The sequence below is a fragment of the Urocitellus parryii genome, chromosome 10 (genome assembly GCF_045843805.1).
Source record: "Urocitellus parryii isolate mUroPar1 chromosome 10, mUroPar1.hap1, whole genome shotgun sequence".
Lineage (NCBI taxonomy): Eukaryota > Metazoa > Chordata > Mammalia > Rodentia > Sciuridae > Urocitellus > Urocitellus parryii.
The window spans coordinates 32,081,768-32,092,828 of NC_135540.1; the positions used below are offsets into that span (position 1 = coordinate 32,081,768).

General features: G+C 36.2%; 1 pseudogene; it reads right to left on the bottom strand.

The window, feature by feature from the left end:
* LOC113197249 (mesoderm-specific transcript homolog protein pseudogene) overlaps nt 1–10,571 on the bottom strand; it is a 47,048-nt pseudogene extending 36,477 nt beyond the window's left edge.
* Nucleotides 10,572–11,061: the final 490 nt, after the last annotated feature.

The following is an 11,061-nucleotide window of genomic DNA, read 5'->3' on the forward strand; positions in this document are numbered from 1 at the left end:
GGGAAAAACAAATCAAGCTCATCACTAAAGAGAGATATATTCTAAATTAAACATATTCATATTTCTTCATTCTGAATATAATGAATATTTTTTGTCTGCTTGCCTTGAATACCTGTCACTCACCTCTGCACTTTTTATATGCCTGTATAGAAAGTGTAAAGAGATACTTCTTTAAAGCAATGAAGAAACCTGTCTGAATCTTCACCTTTCAATAAGGGGTTCCCTTTCAAAGTCGTCCAGCAAACCTGTACCATTAAAATGAGATGTCCAGCTATAAATGAAATTTGTGATTCTACTTTATCTTCTTTTCTTCTGTGGCTAGAAGTGATCCTGGAAATCACTGGAGGTGGTCCCAACCCAAAGGGTAGAGGATGTCTTGGAATAAATAAGGCTGATGCCAAAACCATAACTCACTTTTGAGTCATAGGGCCTTCTGGATGGTGGAGGGAGTGTGCATCCACAGATGAAAGCTGTGGAGAGATCTTTTAAAGAAAGTGTTTGATTTCCATTTTGCACTAAAGGGAGTTTATTCAAACTTTATCTGCTTCAAATGTTTGAGAGAAAGTTGCTTGTCTCCTAATAACCCTGCAGGGGCCTATTGCTAGATTTCTGAAATGTTTAAATCAATCCCAATTAGTGACCCCAGCATCCAGGACACTGAAAAGAACTAAGCACCAAGTCATAGACCCATCAGATGTAATGACATAGGAACCCAAAGAGGGAAGGGTAAATAGAGCAATGGCTGAATCCTCAGCTATCACTACAGGAAGTTGGATAGATGGTCTAAAGTTGGTCAACAAAATTACTGTAAGCACATGTCACTGAGAAAAATCAAAAGAAATAAAGGAGATGAAAATGGTTGTCTTTGGATGCCTGGCCTGAAGGACATGGAAGATAATCCAAAGGCCATCTATTTTTTAAAAAAAAACATACTTTGGTTAAAAATAATGAATATGAATTCTTTTGGAAAAAATGTTTAAGGAAACTAAAGAGAGAAAATACATATTATCTTTTTAAAAATCCAAAACTAATATTTCATTTTGATTAATGAAGATAAGTTTTTTTTTTGGTGGGAGGGGTACAGCGATTGAACTCGGGGCCACTTGACCACAGAGCCACATTCCCAACCCTATTCTGTATTTTATTGAGAGACAGGATCTCACTGAGATGCTTAGTGGCTCACTTATGCTGAGATTGGCTTTGAACTCACTGTAGTCCTACCTCAGCCTCCTGAGCTGCTGTGATTGCAGACATGTGCCACCACACCCAGCAAGATTCATTTTAAATAATCTGCTTCCACACATTTTTAAGAATCTAGTCATTTGTTGTTGTTGGGTTTTTTTTACATAGCTACTAACTGGTTAGAAATCTAAAAACCTTTGGGACTTGCACTTACAACTAAGCACAGGAAACTAGCTTTAAGAAAGGGTAGAATAATATTTTTTCATTATTTGAGTTTATTAATAATATGGCAAGAGTAAAAAACATCTCCCTTAAAGCATGTGAAGATTAGCAGAACCACTGGGTGTCACATTTTAAAGTGGAAAATAAATAGCATAAATTCAGAGATAAAAATATTTGTGTTAACAAGACTTAGAAATACCATTGTTCTAGTCTCAATTTCCATTTGTGTATCCATGTGTCTGTGAGTTGAGGGAAAGGAGAAGGAATAGAGATAAAAGGTGTTCCATAGGATGGAAAAGTAGGGAAGCAAGAGATGAAAATGTGGATGGGGTTACAGATGGTAACTTTGGGGAGGTAGATCTATGAAAAAGGAATATTTATAGAAAATCTAAAATGCATGGGAAAATAAAACTTGGATAGGAAATCTTCACTTAGGCTTTTGTTCTAGGATGTGTGCCAGGAAAAAAAGAGCATCAACTCCAGGAAATCTCCTAAAGAGAGTCTAGGTCAAATAAGTTTCATCTGGCTCTTGAGGAACCTAAAGAGACTAAGACTAGACTAGACCTTGCATTTTCAAATATCCAGAGATCCTACCTTGATCCAAAGATAAAAATCAAAACTAGTTAAGAGTTATTATTGGAATAATGACTCATGTGAAATGATTTTTAAATGACAGTGGTACAACTTCATGTTTTAATTGGGTATATTGAAGTTCCTTGTTTCTATGAATAACCATGGCTGTTGCTCTTGGATCTGTGCTTAGAATTGACCAAATAACTGGTTTGGTACTGAACCTTCTATTGAGAATCCTTGTTGGCTGTCAGCCTGAAAACATTCACCTGTCGTTTTCATGAATAATTATGGAAGTTGAATACTGGCATCTGTCTGATTTTTGATCCATGTTCTCCACCTCCCTCATTGGGCAATATAATTGTCCTTCCATACCTGGATTCCACCTCATTATCTCAACCAGCTACAGAGAACTAGCTCACTTAGAAGGCTTCAAAAAAATATTAATCCCCAAACTCCACCACAAATAAGTAACTGGGAGCAGGACCCAGGCTTTGGTATCTTTTAAAGCCTCTCTGGTGATTCTAGCTGCCCACAAGACTTCCTAACCCCGTACTGGGGACATTTATTTCTTCAGTGACTCTCTTGTCTTGGGATTGTGTCAAGATACAGAGAGAGTACATGGAAGAATATTTTCATCCTTGTTCCATCCTTCCTTATACCAGGTTTTGGAAACATGTCTGCTCCCAACTTTATATCTTTATGTGTCTTTCATAAAACTAAGACTTTTTTCTTCCTTTCTTTTTCTCCTTTTGTTTCATTATAACCAAAATGTTTGACTGAACTAAGTAAAAAAATTAGAACATATAAAAACATCTAAGTAACAGAGAATAATAAAAATGTACACCTGATTTATGTGACAAAGAGTTAGAAAAATTGACTCCTTCATTGAAACTTGTGGAAAGTGCCTCAGTTCTTTAATTTATAAGGTGACAGAGGAGGTGACTTCACTTTCTAATAGGACATATGGTTTTATTTTAGCTGGTGTACACAAAGCGATGTGAGATGTTTTTCTAAATGAATTCCCTCTGGTTTTTGCCTTCTTAGAAACAGGAATTTTTATTGTGCCAAAAGTATGACTTCAGTTTTATTTAGGAAATTTTCCTAGTAAGGGAAATTTTATAGGGTTTTTAAGAAAAACATAGTTTGTTATACTTGGTTTTCTAAAAACCAAATTACATACATGGATATCTATGTGTATGCATATATGTATATGTGGGTGTGTGTGTGTGTATACACACAAACACTTGTGTACATATATATGAATGTGTATGTATGTATATGTATATAAATAAATATACAATGAGCCTACTTCTTGTTTTAAGAACTATTTTAAATGATACTCTTTTTTTCATAATCATTTGACTGTTTTTAGATGACATTTAAGGTAATTTTACATTTCACCTTTCTTATAAAATTTTTTAACTTTAGTTCGAACTATACCCATCAACATATAGTTATTTAATTTCATCAGCTCAATATCTACTTTTTAAATTCTAAAACTTAATATTTAGTTGTAATGACAAAATACAACATAATCCAAAGTAAATGCCTGAACTTATTTTTGTGAAGTTTATCTCATAATTTTTAAAAAAATTTTCTAATCTTTCTAATCTAATCTTTGCTCATTTCCCAACACAGGTAACAATAAATGACAACACTGTAAGACTTAGACTAGTGATGCAAGAAAATTAAAATACCACTGTCCGATCCTTTTTACATCAGCAGTGGGCTTCTATTTCATGTAATATGTAAAAAAATATGTACCAACCCATAAAAGACTATTAAGTCCACGTTCAACATAATAATAACATAAGAATAGGTTATGTGTGAAATTGAGTCATCTGGGTATGAGATATATCGCTTATCTATACTCAGAAACTTAACTGTGGTGTTTATCCAAAAAAAAAAGGGGGATAAAATGAAAATTTTTACCTGGAAATGTGGTTTGTCTATCACCTTTTGAAATTAAAAATAGATTATAACGATCTATCAATATAAATCATAATGCTTAAAGAATTATGCATTTATATATTTAAAAGATGATTTTAGCCTCTAGAAGGAAAAATGGAATGGAAGTAAGCTTAATTATACTATTCAAATTAAACATTAGCAACTGAAGAAAAGATGGGTTTGTTTTAAATGCTGCTTTTCTTTTTATTCCCTGTGCACCTAATCATGCCTCCACTCTTTTAACTAAAGGTATAAATTCTTTTTGAGGTGATGGGCTCAATAGAGATCCTATTTGGGTCATGTCATATATTGCAGCCACATGACACATCAACATAATAGGTAACTTTAGAAAAATGACTGACAAGTTTTTAAAATTTCAGATCATTCCTACCACATATCTGCTATTTTTATGAGGGTAAAAAAATTGTCCCCTTAAAGATGTACTATGCCAGGATTCTTAGAAAAATCCAGTTTTCTCCTTTCTAATCATTCTAAGTTTGGCAATCTATTGTACTGGCAATCTATTGTACTACAATCTAAAGCTACCAATCTTTTTTTTTAATATGACAGTGGAATGCATTACAATTCTTATTACACATATAGAGCACAATTTTTCATATCTCTGGTTGTATACATGGTATATTCACACCAATTCGTGTCTTCATACATGTACTTTGAATAATAATCATCATCACATTCCACCATCATTTATAACCCCATGCCCCCTCCCTTTCCCTCCAACCCCTCTGCCCTATCTAGAGTTCATCTATTCCTCCCATGCTCCCATTCCCTATCCCACTATGAATGAGCCTCCTTATATCAGAGAAAACATTCCGCATTTGGTTTTAATCTTAATCTCTGAAACACTTCAAGTCCCAGCTCAAGTCTCACGTCCTCTGATAAGATTCATTATAAATTTCATCCCAGTAATTTCTTGTAGGTTTGATAGAAAATTGATGAATTGAGCTGCAATTCCAGGGACCAAGGATAGAGACAGTGAGGGAGGGATGGCCCTGGTCCATTGACTGCAGAGTGTGGAACAAAGAAACACCTTGGAGACAGTAGCCAGGGGTATGGTAGACTCAGCTGATGTGCTACCTAATCTCCTTCCCCAATTTCTCTTTTCCCTCATTCTAATTACTAACCACATTTCTAGTTCTAGGTCCTGAATAGCAAGCCAATTTACACAAAGCATTCTAGTCCCACTCTTACTGGTCAAATTTTGGATGTGTTTTAAGTTAAGTGAGAATGAAGGAAAGAGCATATGCCATGAATTGGGGAAAAGGTGATAGTTTTCTGTGTCCTCTGTTGTATATGAGCAATGAAGATGGTTGTCCCATTTGCTGCTGATTGCATATTGTAATCATCAAGGATGCCAACCTATAGACCATGTTGATAAGGGAGAAGGGGAAAGCAGAGTTAGTTAACCACGGCGGGGGGTGGGAGGGGGACAATCTTACCTTTCTTCTGATCATACTTCTACCTATCCCTACCCTATCACGCACTCCTGGGTATACATGGTAATAAATTTTCTCATTGTTTCAGTCCATTTGAGCCATTATTCCTGTTATCTGTAGCCAAAAGTGTTCTAATCTTTACAAAGTCATATTAGAGGCCAAAGTTGACAGTCCAATTGAAGCAGCAATCTCAAAGTAAAGAGAGAGAAAGAAAAAACCAGGGGACAGAAATTAGAGTGCCAAAAGAGAGAAAGTAGGTTCAGAATAGAGCAAGAGAGAGTCTAAAGCAAGAGTTCCAACCCCCTGGGGCTGGGGATGTGGCTCAAGCGGTAGCGCGCTCGCCTGGCATGCGTGCGGCCCGGGTTCGATCCTCCAGCACCACATACAAACAAAGATGTTGTGTACGCCAATAACTAATAAATAAATATTAAAAAAAAAAAAAAAAGAGTTCCAACCCCAGCACTAGTGATATTTGGGCCACACAGTTCTTGGCTGTGGAAGGTTGTCCTGTAAGCTACAATGTTTAGCAGCATCCCTAAAGTATGGAAATCAAAGATGTCTCCAAACATTGCCACATGTCCTCTAGGTGGAAAAAAAAAATCCTCATGAGAACCACTGTTCTACAGAGATTCTGTGAGACTGTGAAGAGCATCATAGCATTACTACAGAAATCTGAAGTTTCCCTGGAGCAACAACAGAGAAAATCATGTTGGTCTGTTGTTCACACAACCGCCAGAGTCCACTAGCACTAAATTCTTGTGTCATTCATTCTGAACCTCAACGTTTATAATCCAATGCTGATTAAAAAACTTCTCTGTGCTTCATGTTTTTTGTAAAGAAAGCAGGCATGATAATGCCAATAAATAACTCATAGAATTGTTGAATAAAATAAGATAATGCAAATAAAATGTTTCTAACAGTATTGGCACATAGTAAGTTAAAACAAATTTTAGCTACTATTATTAATGTTTGTATTATTTTTGACAATTATTATTAATATTTTTATTATTATCCTTCACTTGGAGCCATGGCCTCTCTAGGACCTTCAGTAATTAGGTAGAGGCTATTATGGATTGCAGATTATTGGGAGTATGATTAACTTCATAGTGCATGACAGTAAGCAATGAAGATGTCTCGAGTTCAAAGTAAAGGAATAAGATTTCCCTTATGGTAACATAGCAAGACAATTTCCTCATGACAAAACCTTTCATCATCCTGTTCAAGTTTATGTCTCCTCTTCAAATTGCCATGACAACCCACATCCATAATGGATTGTGAATGACTTGAAAAAATTCTGCAAATATGACCAGCACTTCCAATACAAATGTTTCTACCTGAGAAAGGTTTGTGGAGAGGAGATTGAGAGCTCAGCTTTATCTTCTTTAGAGCTCTGTCTTTCAATTCTGTCACATTTTTCTTTATCCTGCTAAAGACAAATCCTATTCATTCAGTACTCATATGTGGGAAATCTAGGCTGTACCAGGCATCTTCAAGGTATCAGGACACAGCAGGAGCAAAAGTTCCTTTAAGAAGCTAGTATCAGGGTGGAGCAGGCAGCCCAAGGATACATATTTTGCCAGATGTAATAGGTACTATGGAGAAACAAGGTAAGAAAGGATGGGAAGGAAGACTGTTTGTTATAACACATGTTCAGAAAAAGACTCACTGACAAGAAGCAAAGGAGTGAGTCATGTAGACTCTAAAGAAAGAAAGTCCAAGGCAGAAAGACAAGCAAATGAAAAGACTCTGAGGGGAGTGGTGAGCTTTGCATTTGGAGAATTAGTAGAGGACAGTATGGTCACAGCAGAGGGGACAATGAACTTGTAGGAAATACAGTCAGAGAAGAGGGGTGTGCTACAGTTTGGATTTGGAATATTCCCGAAAAGTCTACATGTTTAAGGCATGGATCCAGCTTACTGCTATTGGGAGATGCTGAGACCTTTAGGAGATGGGACCCAGTGGAAGGAAGTTAGGTCATTGTGAAGGTTATAATGGGACCCTCACCTCTTCCTGCCTCTGTCTTTGCTTCCTGGCCATGAAATGAGCTGCATGCACTCCTGCTATTATATAGCCCCATTCAGTCCATGGTTACTTGGCCCAGAGAAATAGGCCAAGTAACCATGGACTGAATGCGCTGAAACCATGAACCAAAATAAACTTTTCTCCCGTATAAGTTGATTATCTCAGACATTTTGTCACAGTAACAGGAAGTTGACTGACATAGAGTAGGGAAAAGATGCAAGTCATGTGGGCCTCATAAGGGCACAGAATTTTACTGAGACAGATAAAGTCGGTTTAATAAGTTTTGTCAGAGAAGTCACAGAATTTCATTTTTTGTGATAGGTACTTTATTAATACTCATAATATAGAATTATTAGCCAGTGTTTATTGAGGTGTTAATGCTAGCCACATAAATGTTAATGGCTGTGCCAACTGGAAACATATCATCCTTGGATGGACTCTCAGATGCAGGGGCTTGAAGAGGTCAATGATTTCACCAAATAATATAAAACTGGAGAAATGTTTAAAAAAAAACAATTAATTTAGCATAGTGGGAGTTTCCAAAGTCAGTTAATAAATTTGAGAGCATTTATACTTGACACACTGCTACAGCAGAGGAAGTAAGTCTGACAGAGTCGGTGGCAGCAGGCTTTCCCGGAGTTCCCTCCCCTCCAGGTGTAGTGAGCAAGGTTAAAACCCAGCAGCTCTGCTGCTGGAAAGGGGACTCCATCTGAGGCAGAGTAAAAAAACCTGTGTCTTTGTGATTTAAAAGTTGTGAAGTTGGTTTAGAATGAACAGGAAAAACTTGCAGCCCTGCAAGCTCAAGGATATAGTTTTTGATAGTATTTTCATGGAGAGATTCTGAAAATCAGTGATCCTGCAAATGTGGCTAGCATAATTGAGGAACAGAATTGATTATTTGATTCAGTTAGATTTCAAGAGCAATATGTGGCTGCCATGTATGTGGCTACCATATTGGAGAATGCAGATGTGTACAGTCAAAATCAAGGTCTTACAATCCAGAAAATGAGGAGGCCTTCCCCCTTAAAAGTCACAATTCATTGCCCAGTTTCTCAGCCTGGTTCAATTTTTATATATAGAAGTCTTTGAAAAGGAGTCTAAATCCCCATGAGCAAGGGCCCTCAACACTACAGCTAAGCTCAATGATAATGATTCTTCCAATCCTTTCCCAGTTGTTCCTCAAGTAAACTCACCAGGGAAAAGAGAAAAATCAGACACTGAGGGTTGTAAGGTACAGAGTTTGAGTTAACATTAATGTTAATAAACAGTTTTTTGAAACCATACCTCGTGCTACACATGTAAACCACAGTAGATTTATATCATGTAAAAATATTTTTTTTGTATTTAAGGCATTTCTTGTCATCAGTAATTGAGATTATTTCTAAATTCTTGTGGAATTTGAAAATCCAATTAACACATTTAAGTCAGAAGTTCCTAAGAATAAATTTGTTAAACATAAAACTAATCTTATATGCCACTTTCTGTAGGAATACTCAAAACTCAACTTTTCCAGGTTTCATTAACAGAATCAAAAACATAATCTTAACAAGAACTTCCAATAGTTTACTTGCATATTTTTAAACTCTTATTATTTTGTCTAACTGACACTCACATGGACGTCTCATGTTGCTACCAGATATTTGCAATAATTTAAGTAAAAGATGTGGATTGCTTATCATTAATACACACAATGGACAATAAGTCTTGGAGCATAAGAGTTAGTTCTGATTCATATTTCATATCATTATACTAACTAGCATCCCTTCACCAGAGTAGATATTAAGGACATCTAATACTGAAACAGACAAAAACAAACCAACAGGGGTAAAAAATAAAGTCACAATTCACCCTCTCCCCTCTGAGCTGACATGGTCTTAATAATGTCAGATAGTTGTGAATTTTGAGTCCTTTGTTTTCATTTCTAGGTCGTTGCACCAGGGTTTCTGTGTTGAGCTACATATGTCTACAGTGTTGAGGTCAGTTTGAGTGCCTTGGAGACGAAAGTACAAAAAATAGAAAGGTATGAATATACATCTCCATATATGGCATACAAAAATCTGGCCAATTTAGGACTCTTATTTTGGCCATCAGGCATGGTGGACTCCAATACATTAAAAATTAAAATAAGACCCCTAGACAAAGATAATATGAGAACTTTCCTTTTGGAATTAGCTAGCAGAGGAATCAAGAAAAGTTTGGCTTAGTTCTCTCTTTGCAAAGTTCTTTTTTAGAATCACAATTGTGGTGCATATTTTAAATCTTCTAATACATTGATCACCAATGGTCACTGATTTAACCACTGAAGACAGTCATAACTACTTAAAATATAGAAATGGATCTAATAAGTTCTTAATAGTAAGCAAGTAAAAATATTGGTTGCATAAACTAATAAACAAAAATCAGGCTTACAATATTTTTGAACTTGTGTTTCAACACCTTTAAGTCTTTCATCTTAATAACCCACTCTGTTTCTATCACTTTCATGCCTTTGATCCTTGATTAACACTCATCATCGCCATCATCCCAAATCCCCTTAGCCATTTCCAATTCTTCAGCCCACCTGGACACTCCTAAATTCAATTTCTTTTCCAGGCTGGGGACCATGATAAAACACTCCAACTATTTTTCTCCCACAAGTTCATTTCCTTAGTCCACCTTCTCTTCCATTTGTTCTGCCCAGCTCCTACCTCCAGATTTAGCTCCAAGTCTCTTCTTCCTGTGCATCAGCATCCAGGGTGCAGAAGCTTCTGGGTTGAAACAAGTGATTGGTTTTCAGCCACATCTGGCTTCTTTCATAAACTACCTCAGTTTTTTTCAAGAGTATTATTTTTGAACCCACAAGCTCTCAAAGGCAGAAGGCTTTTGTTATTCGGCCCCGTATGTGCTTAGAACATAATGAAGAACATATATTTTCTCCAAAATTTTTTTGAGGTTACAGTGAAAGTCATCTTCAGATGCATTTTAACTACAAATCACAAAATAATTTCTATGCATTGTCTTTAATGATAAGGAAACATATTACTTCACATAAGAATCCCAACCTATAGGAGTCCAACCTATCGGGTTAGTTAGGCACAGCAGCTCCACAGCCTCATCAAAGTTGTTCCTTGTTTCCTCCACTCTGCTATCAGCATTGCCTTTGCCCTCCGACTGGTGGTCCCTCATGGCCCCAAAGTAACTCAAGGTAACAAGAGTTACCCAAGGTCACGGAGTTTCTAGTGCATCTAGATATGAAAATGTTTAAAGAATTTAATGAAACATCTCTTACTACACCTACTTAAAAATATGAAATTTTTTTTGAAAACTTTGCTTATGCTTCCCTGAGTCATCGTGGGTCATGTGCTTTTCTCAAAACCAATTTCTAGCAAGGGATTTTCAAAACTAGACATCTGTTTGAAGGTATTAATCACAGATATGACCGCTGACAGTATTAGGAGTTGTCTCAAAGAAGTGTCATTCCACTGTGTCTGATGTACACAGACTTTCTTTCCTTAAGATTTTGAATTCAGTGATTTTTCTTAACCTGACTGGCTTATTAGCATAAAGAAAAACACAATTAATAGAGTCAATCCAATAAACATTGATTGAATATGAATAGGGTGAAAAATACTGTCTTAGGTTTTACAAGAAATAAAAATCAAAACCATACATAGTC